Below are 15,644 nucleotides of genomic sequence, written 5' to 3'. Positions count from 1 at the left end.
TCCTGTGGACAGAGGAGCCTGGTGGGCTGCTGTCCATGGGGTTGCACAGAGTCAGACATGACTGAAGCAACTTAGCAGCAGCAGAAACTTAAATTAATTACATATCATTAAAAATTTAGTCCCTCAGTTGCACTGTCACATTTCAAGTCCTCCACAGCCACATGTGGCTGGTGGTTATCATACTGAGCAGCTCAGAAATAGGGCATTTCCATCATTGCAGAAAGTCCTATTGGACAGTGCTGCTCTAGAGTATGTGACTTTTTTTGTTTTTGAGGCTGTTTCTTCTGATGTAAATTCTTCTTCCAACTTGTGTTTTATGTTTATTTTCTTCTTTTTTTTCTAGTTTTTCAGGTGGGAGAGTAGAGTTGGTACTAATATTGATATAGGCCGTGCAGGGTCCTTCCTTCCTTTTGCTTATCTTTACATGGTGGCAGTTCTGAAAAAGACCACTACTTAATAAAAGCGTGACAGAGCTTTAGGCTTTCATCCATGCCAGACTAACTGGAAATGAACTTAACATCCATCATAAAACACTAAAAAACTGGACAATATATAGGAGACAAGAGTTTGCTGACTTAAGACCACGGGTGGTAGAGATGGATGATCCTTGAGAGGATGGAAACACAGGAAGGGAGCCTCAAATTCACGTCTCCTTTCTGACTTAAGAGTACTTTTTGGATCATGGTGCAGACCAAGCAGAAGATGCCCATGTTACTGAGTTGAGGAGGTCAGAGTTTGGGGCAACTGGAGCATATGGAATTTTCTGACAGAGAACGAAAGAGAGATCAGAGCAGAACAGGACCTAGAATAGCCGATATAGTCTTGGGATTAAAAAAAAAAAAGAGTTGTAGTACTCAAACTATTCAAGTTCAAATTCAAACAGACAAAGGATTAATCTCAAAAGTATATAAGTAACTCCTGCAGCTCAATTCCAGAAAAATAAATGACCCAATCAAAAAATGGGCCAAAGAACTAAACAGACATTTCTCCAAAGAAGACATACAGATGGCTAACAAACACATGAAAAGAAGCTCAACATCACTCATTATCAGAGAAATGCAAATGAAAACCACAATGAGGTACGATTACATGCCAGTCAGGATGGCTGCTATCCAAAAGTCTACAAGCAATAAACGCTGGAGAGGGTGTGGAGAAAAGGGAACCCTCTTACACTGTTGGTGGGAATGCAAACTAGTACAGCCACTATGGGGAACAGTGTGGAGATTTCTTAAAAAACTGGAAATAGAACTGCCATATGACCCAGCAATCCCACTTCTGGGCATACACACTGAGGAATCCAGATCTGAAAGAGACACGTGCACCCCAATGTTCATCGCAGCACTGTTTATAATAGCCAGGACATGGAAGCAACCTAGATGCCCATCAGCAGATGAATGGATGAGGAAGCTGTGGTACATATACACCATGGAATATTACTCAGCCGTTAAAAAGAATTCATTTGAATCAGTTCTAATGAGATGGATGAAACTGGAGCCCTTTATACAGAGTGAAGTAAGCGAGAAAGATAAACACCAATACAGTATACTAACGCATATATATGGAATTTAGAAAGATGCTAATGATAACCCTATATGCAAAACAGAAAAAGAGACACAGATGTACAGAACAGACTTTTGGACTCTGTGGGAGAAGGCGAGGGTGGGATGTTCTGAGAGAATAGCATGGAAACATGTATATTATCAAGGGTGAAACAGATCACCAGCCCAGGTTGGATGCATGAGACAAGTGCTCGGGGCTGGTGCACTGGGAAGACCCAGAGGGATTGGGTGGAGAGGGAGGTGGGAGGGGCATCAGGATGGGGAATACGTGTAAATCCATGGCTGATTCATGTCAATGTATGGCAAAAACCACTACAATATTGTAAAGTAATTAGCCTCCAACTAATAAAAATAAATGGAAAAAAAAAAAGAGTTGTAGTACTCAAACTATTCAAGTTCAAGGATTAATATAAAGCTACTAAATCAAGACAGAAATCAAGGCATAAAGACAATAATAAATTAATAAATAGATTAATAAATCTATTAATAAATAGATTAATAAAACAAAGTATAATACATAAATATATATAGATACCCAGCCAAATCACTTATGATAAAGTGTGCTGCTTGCTAAGTTGCTTCAGTCTTGTCTGACTCTTTGAGACCCTGTGGACTGTAGCCCACCAAGCTCCTCTGTCCATGGGATTTTCCAGGCAAGAATACTGGAGTGGGTTGCCATTTCCCCCTCCAAAGAGATCTTCCCGACCCAGGGATTGAACACACGTCTCCTGAGGATCCTGCATTGCAGGCAGATTTTTTACCGCTGAACCATGGGGAAGCCCTATGATAAACCCTATGATAAAGAGGCCAAGACAATTCAATGGAAAGAAGGAAAGTCTTTTCAAAAAGTTTTGCAGAACAACTATTCATCCCACTAATTTTTTTTTTTTTTTGCCTCTAGATGAAACATAGACCTAAGTAAACAAGCTAAAACTATAAACCTTTGGAATTAAATGTAGGAAACTATCTTTATGAATTTAAAGAAGCAGGGATTTCCAAATCAGGACACAAAAGAAACTAATCATTAAAAATTGTAAATTTAGTTTCATTGAAAGTAAAAACTTCTCATCCAAAGTAAGTTAAGAAAATGAAAAGGCAAGCTATGGTCTAGAAGAAAGTATTCATAATGTATATGTCTCACAAGGGATTTATATCCAGAATTCATAAAGAATGCCTTCAATATTAAAATAAGAAGCAGCCCAATTTTAAAATGCATAAAATACTTGAAAAGACACTTTGCAAAAGAAAATATATGAAGACCAATAAGCATATGAAAAGATATTCAACATCATCAGTCATCAGAGAAATGGAAATTAAATCACAATATGATACTTCTTCATACCCACTAAAATGGCTCAAATCTAAAAGTCTGAAAACACTAAATTTTGGTGAAGATGTGGAATAATTGAAATCCAGCATTACAGCTGGAGTACAAAATAGTACAACCACTTTGAAAAACTGTTTCTTGTAATGTGAAATACACACCTGTGCTATGACCATTGATTCTACTCTAGTTCATTCAAAGAAATAACTTATGTCCACAAAAAGATTTGTTTAAGATCATTTACAGCCCTTTTTATTCATAATGACCGAAAATTGAAAACCATACAAATGTTTGTTGACAGAAGATTGGATAAATAAATGTGGTATATTCACATGATGGAATACCAGTCAGCAATAAAAATGAATGAATTGCTTATACATGGAACAACATGAATGAATCTTAAAGACATTATGTTGAGCAAGGGAAGTCAAACACAAGCAAGTACATACTCAATGATTATGTTGATATGAAGTAGAAGAATAGGCAAAACTAATTGATAGTGATAGAAATCAGAACAGTGATTGATTGTATTGGAGGGAGGGTAAAGAGGAGTAGAAGTTGACTGCAAGGGGGCAGAAGAGTGCTTTCTTGCATGATGGAAATGTACTATTGTATTCTTGATCAGGATGGGAATTACAGAGGTGTATACATTTGCCAGAACTCACTGAATTGTAAATTTAAGATTTGTGCCTTTTATTGTAGGTAAATTTTACTTCAAACAAACAAAAGGAATATTGTGAGAACAATAAAAGGAAGTATGCTGTGGTAGCCTGCAGCTTTAAATCGGGTATGATGGCTTCGAAAAAACTGACCAAATCTCTCTTTCTTCTATAGGATAAGGGGTATATACTGTTTACTAGAGAGATTGGTTGGTTTAACTTTTCAGCTCATTGGAATTTTTTCTTTCATCAATTTATGTTTTTTGTCTTGTTTGATTTGGTTTGGTTTGGTTTGACTTTTCTTTGCTATACAACTCTGGCTTACCAGCTGCCTTATGGCAAGCTGTTATGACTCCTGCCTCATCTAGTGAAAATTTATCTGGTTTGGAGGAAACAAAAATGGCATATCCATGGTGTTTTTTGTTTTTGGCCATGTTGCCTGGCATGCTGGATCTTTCCTGACCAGGGATCCAGGGATAGAATCTGTGCCCCCTGCAGTGGGAGCACAGAATTTTAATCATTGACCACCAGGGAAGTCCACGCTGTCTTTTCTTTATTGCTGCCTTCCCTGTAATTCTTCGGCATGGAAATAAGTCTACTCAATGATGGTCTCTAGTCCATCATGGCCCACTCACCCCCTCAGCTCATTCTCAACCAACCCATTGCCTGTAGATGCCTCAAAAACCCTCTCACTTATGTGCAGAACCCTGCTTGAGATCTGGAGAGTTATTTCTTAGCTCCCCTCACTCCCCTGGCATTGGCCCATAATTTTGCCCAAAGTTCCCTTTACTTGGCAAATATCCTTCACTGTGCTGTATGGGGGCATAGTAATCATGTCTTACTTTCAGCATGGGTGGAATTTTCTTTTGTTTTCCTTCATTCAAATCTGCGGGCTTGGAGCAAAAGGGTGTAACAAATATACATTTACTTCACCATCTTTTGTTGGAAACTCTGAATCTGGTGTTAGCTTTTAGAAATCCAGATTTGGCACTGCCCCTCCCATGGCAAAAGCCTTTGACTGGCCTCCCAGTGCCAAAGGTAGAGTCTCAAAGCCCTGAGATAGCTTACAAGGCTTGACGTGGCCTGCCTTCTACTTAGCTCTCCAGTGTCATCTCGCTGCTAGTCCCCCACATCTAGGATACCCCAGTCATCCTTTTTTCCTTTTAAGATAACTTTTACTGTGGAACTGCATCCTGTGGTAGTGAATTGGAAATACAGAGAAGTATAAAACAGAAAAGAAAATCACCTTTAATCATGCTTCCTAAAAGATATCACTGATAACATTTTGTCTTATTTTATTTCAGTGTTATTCCTATGCATAACATCCAGACATTATTTTTATGTTATATTATATATACATATATAGTATAAAATTTTAAGGCAATTAGAGTCTTTAGACTTCTTATTTCACTCTACACTTTGTTATAAGCATGTTCCTGTGCTATCATTTGCCATCATCACTATATTTTAAGTTCTAGTGAATATTAATAAGCATTTACTCTGTACCCAGTACTGCTTGGCTAAGTGCTTGACATGAATTTTCTCATTTAATCCTTGGAACCATCTGTGAGGTACTAGGATGTTCCCATTTCACAGAGAAGGAAATAAGGGCTGAGAGAGGTTACATAACTTGCTCAGACTCACATAGCTCGTAAGTGTTGGAGCTGGGATCTGAATCCAGGTAAAGAAAATCTCAAAATTCTCCTGAGGTGTCAGTAGAATAGTCTTTTGAACATTGATTAAATATTGAATAGATTGTTCTTGTGTAGTCGCTAAGTTACATCTGACTCTTTTGCAATCCCACGGACTGTAGCCCACCAGGCTTCTCTGTCCATTGGATTTCCCAGACAAGAATACTGGAGTGGGTTGTCATTTCCTTCTCCAGGGATCTTCCCCACCCAGGGATCAAACCCAAGTCTCCTGCATTGGCAGATGGCTTCTTTATCACTGAGCCACCTGGAAAGCCCATTTATATCTGGGCTGAATTCTTTCAATAACCTGTTAAGCAGCATCCTTGTTTCCAGTCTCTTGGCTATATTTGCCACCAATTTGGTTCCTTCATTAAACTGATTTTAATGATCTAAAATATATTTCTATTTTCAAAGTCAAAGTAATTTAACAAGCTGTGTTCAGAAAGTTTCACTTCAGTTACTATTTCCTCCACCCTGCTTCCTTCCTCTCTTCTATAGGTAAATATTTTTCTTAGTTTCTCATTTGTCTTTCCAGTGATTTCTTTTTTTGGCAAATACAGCAAAAATGTGTATCTGGACATATGTTTAGTCATATTTTCTCCCTTTTTAAAATATAAGATAACATGGTAAATACACTACTTTGTATCTTTATTCCTTAATGAAAAATTCTGGAGATGTATTATGTATAGAAATTGTCTTCATTCATTTTTATGGCGGCTTAATATTCCATTGTGGGGATGAACTGTTCTTTTTCCAACCAGTCTCTGTATTGAACATTTGGGTTATTTCAAATCCTTTTACTGACAACAAATTTAATAAAAATACAATTGGTAGTCACGTCACTCCCTGCTCAGAAACCTCTATGGCTTTCCATTGCTTGCAAAAGTCAAATGACCTAGGAGGCTTTCTAAAGTCTATCACAATCTACCTTCCCTAACTTGTTTCTCCCCCATCTACCTTGTAATTCTGTGTGGCAGCCACAGTGGAACCTGCCCACTCTTCTCCAAATGTACTGCACTGAGCATTGTTCATGCAGTGCCCTCAACTGAAACTACCCTTCCCTACTGCCCCTCCCTCTCCACCTCTCCCCTGCACATTGGTTGGAATTTTTTCTCAATCCCTAGAAGGAAAACATCTCTCTGGGACTTCTTCACTGATTCCTGTCCCCACCCACACCTTCCCCCAAATGAAATTAATCTCTTCACCATGATCTTTCCAAAGCATTGTGCATGTATTTTTATATTTCACTTTTTATCATGTACATCATGCAGGGTTTTCTGGTTATTTATGTACAGTTCTCCCCCCACGCTCACCCCCTTACCAGTAGATTATGGAAAAAGCCATTCCTACATAGAGCTTTTACATAGTTAGGTACTCAATACATACTCATTGAATTGTTTGTTTTTATTAAATGTGTGTAAAAATAAAGCACACATAATAACTAGAGCCAACATAGCTTATGGCTTTGAAAAACAAATGAATCTCACTCATCCTTTTACTTTCTTTGTTTTACTCCACTGGGTGGTCAGGTGAGGACCCAAAGCAGTTCCTGAAGAAATAAGGATTCTCGGAACAACTGAAGTTTGTTATTTTTGTTTGTACAGCATATTAATGTAGTTTTAAAATTACCATGCTTTGACACATCAACCTTCCTCTTAATAGCTTTTTGCCAGCTACACTAAATTTCAAATTAAGTTAGTTAGGTTCTATCCAGAATGACTGCCAAGCACATGTAGAGTTCAAGTGGTTTACTGATAACTGAAAATCAGCACTTAAATTTAAGGACATGAATTACTATTTCCCAATGAAATTGATATGGCAGATTCAAACCATTTATTGTTGTTGTTCAGTTGCATTGCTAAGTTGTGTTCAACTCTTTGTGACCACATGAACTGCAGCACACCAGGCTTCCCTGTTCTTCACCATCTCCTGGAATTTGCTCAAATTCATGTCCACTGAGTCGGTGACGTCATCCAACCTTCTCATCTTCTGTCGCACCCTTCTCCTCCTGCCCTCAATCTTTCCCAGCATCGGGGTCTTTTCCAATGAGTCAGATCATTTATGGGATCTCTTTAAAAGGTATACAGATCTAATCTCTGAAAACCCACTAGAAAATCCTTGGAAATATTTGATTAACTTCTTTCTGTTGTAAGAAAATAATCCTCAAATTTTATTAAGCATAATAAGAAAGCATTATAATGAGCTCTTTCAAGGGAATTTTATAAAAATTAAGACAATGCTGTACAGAGTTTCTGATTCTAGTCTTTTCAGACTTTCTGGAAGACCTCAAAGATTACATCAACACTGATGGGATTCTGTCAGGTTCTAATTGACATGAATATTTCTGGTTTGTTAAATGTCACTTGTGTGTCACCAATTTAGTCCATGTATGGAACATGAAGTCTATACCTTAAAAAGCTTATAATCTCATTAGATATATAAAACCTCTCAGTGTGAGAACTGTCAAAGAATGTGTGGCCATCTTTAATCCACCACAGACTTGGTCCAGGATAATGACTATGAAAATAAGCAGATCCCAGGCCTAGCTCAAGCACAAAACCCCCATTTGTAGAATTGTTCCTGTCACCTAATATATATTTAGTGACTTAACAAATAGATATTAGAGATATTGTAGAGGAAAAAATTAAACAGCTGGGCTTTGTAGTAAATTATATGTGGGAAGCAAAGGGTAAGACGGAAACAAAAGGGATGAAGTTCTGAATTTGGGAAGCTGATGGGCCCTTTGATAGCAATCTCAAGAAAAGAATATTATCTCATTAATCATTGTGATGGATTAACTTTCAAACAACCACTGAGAGACCATCCCCAGAAATAGTAAGCCTCAAATAATAAAAATAATAATGTTTGATCATGTCTTCAAGATAAGGAGCATAGGGGAAGATTTGGAAATCCCAGAATTACCAGCAATGGTTAAAAATGAAACAAATGATTTCATCCCTGGGAAGGATCGTAGCAGGAACGATTTTAAACAGTCACTGAGCAGCTCTGTTAATGAACACTATTACAAGAACATTTTTGTTGACCTTATAGGGGCTGTTCTCCCATTAGTGGTAGTAGGGGCTCCATAGAGATGGGTAGTAAAGATACCTCAATTCTGAGAAAGAGCCATTTTCCTTCCAGAACTTCAGAGGCTTCTCCAGTTGTCTGTTAAATTTGTTATCAGATGAAATATGGGTGACTCATATTCCATTCCACGTTTCAAGTTTACATTTTTCCATAAACGTTGATCTGGCTGGCTAGAAGGCAGAGGAAGCAGAAACCTCTTATGAATCAGAGCTGATCTGGCTGAGGTTTATGGAGGGGCCCTTCTAGCCTCGCGTTTAAATCCCTCCCTGCCTTCCTGGAGTGCAAGTTGTGAAGTGCTCCGTCACCCCGTGACCAGGAGAAATGAGAAGCTCTGCGGAGACTGTAATCTCGCTCTAAACAGGTCTCCGGTGAGTGGTGATACATCACGCCAATCACTCCTCTGAAGGCGCCCGGTATCACCTCCGCGGGGCTCCTCCTCCCAGGGGGCAGATAGAGCATCCAGGGAGCATCAGATTGAGGTCTCCCGTGTGCAGCACACACAGAACGTTAGCCACTGAGCCGTGGGCCTGGCCCGCAGCCTAATTATTAACATCTGAAAGTCAGCTGCTGGGCAACTGCACGAATCGCTCGTATGACATTTAAAAATATGGATTTTTCTCCTCCTTCCTACTGGATAGGCTTATCGCATATTAGTTTCTGGATATACCATCAATGCGTCTGAAGAAGCCATGGCCACTGTGACTTCTGTCATTATTGATTGCAGCTGGGATGGGACACGTTCTTCTAGGGACAATAAACATATATTGGGGGAAAAAATGAAAGAAATATTCATATTACTATCATTATTTAGTACTATTACTAATATTTCTTTAACCATTTAGGTTCTAAATTCTATAAAAAGCAAAACTCTAGCAAAACCCTATCACTTTACACAGTATCCCTGCCCATAGGACATTTTCTGTTCTGTTTAGATAAAGCAGACAGATGTGTTAGAACTACAACCCACACATTCAATCAATAGGCCATGCTGATTCATAAATAGAAAGTTTACTGAGAAATAGGACCTCCCAGTCTTTGAAAAAGCCTTCTGAGTTCCAAGAATATGCAACAGAAGTATACATTTAAGAGAGTATTTGGAGCTGGATGTATGATTGAATGTTAGAGAATGTGGGTTACCTTTCAGAAAAGGAATTTCCTCCATGCCCTGTCCGACAAATGAACCTAGACTGAACATGGCTCTGGCAAGAGACAAGGGGTGACTTACGCTCCATGTGACATTTTCCCGCAGTCACTGACAGATTCTAAGATAAGTCACAGCCAGAGTGTGGCTAGCGCTGGCATGTTGCTCCTTTCTTCAGGGAAGCCAAGGGCCAGCATCCACTGAGCATTCAGCCAATCATGGGAAGGAAGCATCTGTTACAGAGATGTGCCAATGAGATGGTTTGGAACCTCTCTTCTTAACCCTAGATCACTCTCTCATTAAGGGCTGGTGCTTGCCTGATCTCCGGCTCATTGATTTAAAAGTCATTTTGTACTGTGGCCACAAGGAGAAAAGAGACATGTTCCAAGTTATTCACTTCATTATCCTATGACTCAGCCATTTCACCTGAAAAGCTAAAAAAAAAAAAAAAAAAGAAGAAGAAAAATCAGAGGAAGAATACCCAGCCCAAAGTGGCTATTAAAAAGTAATGACGGCTCCCCTGGTGCCTCAATGGGAAAGAGTCCGCCTACCAATGCAGGAGACACGGGTTTGATCCCTGGTCCAGGAAGATCCCACACGCCATGGAGCAGCTTAGCCCATGCGCCACAACTACTGACCCTGTGCCCTGACCCAGAGCCTGTGCTCTGCAACAAGAGAAGCTCCCATAATGAGAAGCTTGCTCACCACTGCTAGAGAGTAGCCTTCACTCACCACAACTAGAGAAAGTCTATGTGCAGCAATGAAGACCCAGCACAGCCAAAAATAAATAAAATTATTAAAAAGTAATGAACAAATATTTTAAAAAACTTTCAAGTAAATGGTAATAAAAATAATAATTTACGTCTATAGAAGAATTTATACTAGGTCATGCTTTGTAAGTCACTTTGTATGCATTATATGGGACATTTAAATCTCCAAGCCAACCTACGTAGTGTACCAATACCTTATAAGTGAAAATAACTAATACCAGAGCAAAGTAGCTTAAAAATTAACTTTATAGCTGACATTATTTTAAATGAATAGAAAATCATTCTTTTAGTAGTTTAACATTGGCACCAATACCCCAGAAAGATAGACTATCTGACCTTAACTTTAAAGTTGTCTTCATTGTTAATTTCCATAAAAACCTTAACATTTGTCTAATTATAGGGTTCTGCATTCATTGATCTCACTAATTCAACTGTTTTATCTGAGTGCCTCTCTTGAATTGATATAATCTAAATTGCACATTTTCTAAACTGCTAAGCTCAGGAGAAATCTTGAAGGTGGCACAAATGGGTTGTTGCATCTTTCGCACCCGTCTAGCACCATCTACTGTAACTTTGTAATACTGGATTTATCGTTCTTTTCTCAAAACCATGATATTCAGATTCCTTTACTCTGTCCTGGCAACCCTCAGTCCACCAAAGGTGTGTATTCATGGTTAAACTGAATAGCAAGCAATTGACTGGCAAAACATATAAAAAGGAATTTTTGCCATTAAAATGAGTTTTAATAATCCAGTTGCATTTTATTATCAAGGAATGTCAATGGTGTGTAACCATATTTTTATAAAAAGGAATTTAGACTTCATGGCACTGTGCAGTTCTATCATCAAGGAATACATTTCTCACATCTTGCTTGTCTTTCAGTCTGTTGTGTCATAAGCTATATTTCTGCTACCTTTCTAAAAGGAGTGAGTAGTTACCTATGAAAAAAATTGTGGAGTCCTTGCAATTGCTTTGTCTGGGGAGAATGTGTTCACATGATTCACACAACTTATTGTTTTATCATTTATCTACCTCCCTGGAAATAGCAGGACATAAAGAGAATGAAATCAATATTCTTTTCTACTTGCCTAGCACAAATGGATACTTACTTGGGGTCAATAGTCCTTTTTGAGAGTTTTACGTAATGTTGAAAAATACCTCTACTCCAGGTAGGGAGAGGCTGGAGGATGGAATGATGGGGAAAACATAGAGCGAGCTGTAGTTATTACCAGGGTCCTGGCTTTTGTTTGGAACTGTGGATGCGTAGGTGATTATTTTTCAAACTAACCAAGTAAACAATTTTTAAAAAAACTAATTGAAGTAGACCAGGAATGGACAAATAATAGAGTCCATTGTGGGCCAAGGATTATGATAAATCCAGTTTCTTGCTCCCATAATCCATTGTGAAAATAAAAGAAAATATTCCTACATTGGTTTGAATATTAGAAACTGAAGACTTTCTGCCTAGTTAGATTTTGACAAGTGAGGCAACACCCTGAGTCAGATACTCAAAACTAGTTAGGAGTAGCCCAACTAGTTTCTTGATCTTCCAAGGAGTTTCTTTGTCACTAGTGTCTACATAGGCTACTCCTCATTCAGGTGTTGCTGTGATGCTGCCAACATTAGGAGATGGTATGTGCATCAAGAGACAGGCACAAGAAGGTTCCTAGAAGCACCATTCGTGATGGCCCCAAACTAGAAATAATCCAGATAGCCATCAACAGTAGGGTGGATAAATGTGATATATTTACACACAGGCATACTCCAGAGCAATGAAAATCAATGAATTACAGCTATCACAGCAACGCAGATTAAGCTCAAAAATACACCACCATGTAAGAAGCCAGACACAGGAAAGAATATATACTAACTTATAGCATTTATATACAGTTCACAAAACAAGCAAAATTAAACTATGTTTAAGGAGTGCATGCCTAGGTAGTAAAATTATTTTAAAAACCAAAGGTGTCATTTTCATAAAAGTCAGATTAGTGGTTACTCTAAAGGGGGTGAGAGAATGACTGGAAGGACTCATGAAGAGAGGACTCTGAGGCACTGGGAACATTCTGTTTCCTGGGTGGTGATTTGAGAGGTGTTTGTTGTTGTTGTTGTTTAGTCGCTAAGTCATGTCCGACTCTTTGCCATCCCATGGACTGTAGCCCGCCAGGCTCCTCTGTCCACAGGATTCTCCAGGCAGGAATACTAGAGTGGGTTGCCATCTCCTCCAGGGGATCTTCCTGACCCAGGGATCAAACCTGAGTCTCTTGCATTGGCAAGTGGAGTCTTTGCCACTGAGCCACCTGGGAAGCCCTTGAGAGATGTTTCCATTATAATAATTCCCTTAGCTAAACTTATGATTTATACACTTCTCTGAATTTTTATATTTCACAATTACAAAAAGAGTGTAAAGACAAATAAAGGAAAACCCTGCTATGTGTCTCCACTGCCCACACATTGCCTTGTCTTATTCATCAGAGCTCCTCATCTGCTCCCAGTTCCTGGCCTTGTCGGGTCCCCTCTTCTCCTCATCATGTAATTCATGTTCTGATCATATTATGCTCTTCAGTGACTTTGTACTTTTTCCACTTCTGTGCCTAAGTGGACTCCTTTTCCCAACCCCATTCCCACCAACTGAATTCACACCCATCTTTCAAGGCATAGTCAAACCAAGACTTCCTTAAGGAAAGCGTCCCTGAATTCCTTGGCCAAAGTAGTGTCTTCTTTTGAGTTCTCATTTCCATTTGAGCCTCTGTTACAAAAACTACTATATTTTTGTTGTTCTGGTGGTGTGTGTGTGTACGCCCTCTTTGTTCACAAGCGAAATGATTTTGAGTTTGAGCACAGTAGGGGTTCAATAAATGTAGAATAAATTCATCCTTCAATAGATGAATGATTATCCATTTGGCTATTTGGGACTTAAAACAGAAGCTTGTCAACGGGGGAAAAAAAAAGTCATTGTTTGTTATGGGCACACTGAAGAATAACTCAACCCCTACAGGAGACTTTACTGGTTATTATGTGAGCTGGGTTGCACCATTGTGGGAACTGGCCTTCAGCCGACATCTAGGTTACACAGGTCATTCTGTGCCGCTCATTCTGGGGTGTGTGTGTGTGTGTTAAGTCACTTCAGTCTTGTTTGACTCTTTGCGGGTGACCCCATGGACTGTAGCTCTCCAGGCTCCTCTGTCCATGGGATTCTCCAGGCAAGAATACTAGAGTGGGCTTCCATGCCCTCCTCCAGGGAATCTTCCCGACCCAGGGATCTAACCCACGTCTCTTACATCTCCAGCATTGGCAGGTGCGTTCTTTACCACTAGCGCCAGCTGGGAAGCCCTGTCCTGGGCTAAGTGACCCAAATCAGTTTTGTGGAACATATCTGAAAGGCTCTAGAAGCCAATGGGTAATTCCTAATGCATATATTAAGACACTTTATCTGCATGTAAGTAAACATTTAGAGATCACACAAAGAGCCACCACTTTGTGTGTTGGGGGTGGGGGGGTGCATGTGTGCAATCACTTGGTAAATCCACAGCTTCCAAATGTTTATGACCTCCACCTTGCCCCTCTCCCCAAAGTCTGTGGATCAGTGTGAGAAGAGGGTGAAACTGGGCAACAGAGAAGACTCTTAAGGCTGCTAACAAAAGCAGTTGATGCCATCCCTGGTTGGCTGTTTGCATGTATACAAGATTCATAAGTTAGGCATTTCTGAGTCAAGAAATACCTACATTATGAGTATGTATGTTTATGTTTATGTGTACATGTTATGGCTGGTACTTGGGAACCTGTTCACTAGTAAACCAGCGTCTCTATTTTCATTGCTTCAGAGAATCATGCAAAAATAACTCATGTCACCAGATTTTGAAGGCAGGCTTGTAGTGATACAAATGTTGGCTTGAGTAGAACTTAAAGCTAAACAGAAAAAAAAAAAAAAAGCAATGAATCATTTAGAGAAGATTCTAGAGGACTGGGCTTGGGTAACTTTGAAAGGCTCATAAAGTATCTTTGGATGATAAATCCTGTTAATCTGTTTAGCTCCAGTCAGAATCAATTGTTCAGATTTGGGAGGAAGGGAAGGTTGACCTGAGTGGTTACTGGGCAGGGCCATTGCTAGAGTTATAGGATCACAAATAAGTTAGTTTTACATGTGGACTCCAAATTGCATTATACACATACGAAGTATTAGATGCAAAGTGTAGTTAATGGCTAACAAATGTTTGAAATTCAAAGCTATTCCAGGAAAGGAGGAATGAAATGAGTCCATGTTATATTCATTAAGCAAAAGGCCTCAAAAGAGGATATGTTTTCCAAACATTCTGTGAATTGCTGACTTTAACATGTTGCAATTTTGTTGGTTAAAAAATTATCAAGAAAATTCAATAGGAGTCATCAAAATGATACATGACACAATAATCCATGGAGTACTTTTAACTTAGAAGTCGTAGAATACTCCCTGCACTTTTTCTCAGGTCCTCGATGAAATATAATTCAGGAAATGAAGTCATGCAATTAAAAAAATATCATTCACTTTCTTTGTATTATGTCATGATAACTTTTTGTGGCTTGTATGGTTTCTTTATAAGTCCCTTCTGCAAACTATAAACCAAATAATTATTTCTGTTTTGGAAAAATTTGGAACTGCCAGTGAATTTTATCTAGTTGTTCATAAGGAATCACAGAAAAAAAATGTAGATGACTGTTTGATTTTACCTTGAATTTGTTCATTTAAAAGTATTCCAGCTGCAATTTTCATTGGGGTTCTCTGAAGAAATGTGGAGTTTCGAATTTGAATTTCATGTTTGTCTTCTCTTTCTTTTCCTTCTTTCTTTCTTGCCATTGTCATTGACTATTTACAAGTATTTTTCGGTTGTGGATGCTGGAGAAAATGAAATAAACTGTAATAAAAATAATTTTGTCCAGGTGGTACATAAATCAGTTGAGGAAATACAGTTCTTTGTGGCAAATAAAAAACATATGTATTACCTAGTGCACCAAAATGTTATTATTCACCAAATGAATGTTAGAGATGTGTTAGGATTTAGAGACGTAAAGAAGAATATTAGGGCAGAACACAGTCATGTTGCATATTTTTGCCTAATGTGGAATAAATATGTGGGGAATTTTACATGAATTTGGCAGAGCTGAAGTTCATTTCAGGGGTATACAGGGATTTCCCCATTAGGAAGATTATCTGTTATTTCCTCTTAATTTACAATTTGTTGAATACTGCCGAATTACTATCAAACACCAACTAGAGAATTCAAAAATAGAAACTGCAGTGGATACAGTTTTAGCTAGAAAAATACTTGATTATCAGTGTAATCTGGAAGCAATAGGAATGTCTAATTATATGTATGTGCTTGTGTATGTGTGTATGTTTAGAGTGTATATGTATACATCTTTTTTAAATTTGGTT

This window comes from Muntiacus reevesi, chromosome X, assembly GCF_963930625.1.
Source record: "Muntiacus reevesi chromosome X, mMunRee1.1, whole genome shotgun sequence".
Classification (NCBI taxonomy): Eukaryota; Metazoa; Chordata; class Mammalia; order Artiodactyla; family Cervidae; genus Muntiacus; species Muntiacus reevesi.
This window is presented reverse-complemented; position numbering follows the sequence as displayed.